The sequence below is a fragment of the Poecilia reticulata genome, linkage group LG11 (assembly GCF_000633615.1).
Source record: "Poecilia reticulata strain Guanapo linkage group LG11, Guppy_female_1.0+MT, whole genome shotgun sequence".
NCBI lineage: Eukaryota > Metazoa > Chordata > Actinopteri > Cyprinodontiformes > Poeciliidae > Poecilia > Poecilia reticulata.
Window position 1 is genome coordinate 27,635,950 of NC_024341.1, and position 506 is coordinate 27,636,455.

Consider the following 506-nt stretch of genomic DNA (forward strand, 5'->3'; position numbering starts at 1 on the left):
AAGCAGATGCTCAAACCAGCTGGATGTTTCTGAGGCCGGGGAGGATTCTGGGAAAATTTACTCCAGTTTCAAACCAGGTTGACCTCCAGCTCACATCGGCTGACCCCGTGACCTTTAACACCTGGTGACCTGAAAACAGGAAGGTTGCTTCCTTCCTTTCCTTTCCTAGGCTCCTTCCCTCCTTCCTTTGCAAGTTTCTTCCTCGTCTTTCTTCGGTTCCTCCCAGTGCAGCCAGAATTGATGAGGCCTGTCACAATAATCAATAAATCAATTGATAAGTTCAATTTGCATGATTCATCGTTTTTCTCTCTTTCTACCAAAAACTGGATGATAAAGTTTTCAGTTTGGTGTTTTGGTCTCAACTGGCTTCAGGATAATTTTGTTTACAGACTTTATGACTCATTTTATTTGCTGTTTCTGTTGTTTTGTTTATTTATTTTGGATATTTTAAAATGTCTTTCAGTGTTTAATGTTCATTAGAATTTAAAGTTTATTAATTTGAGAAT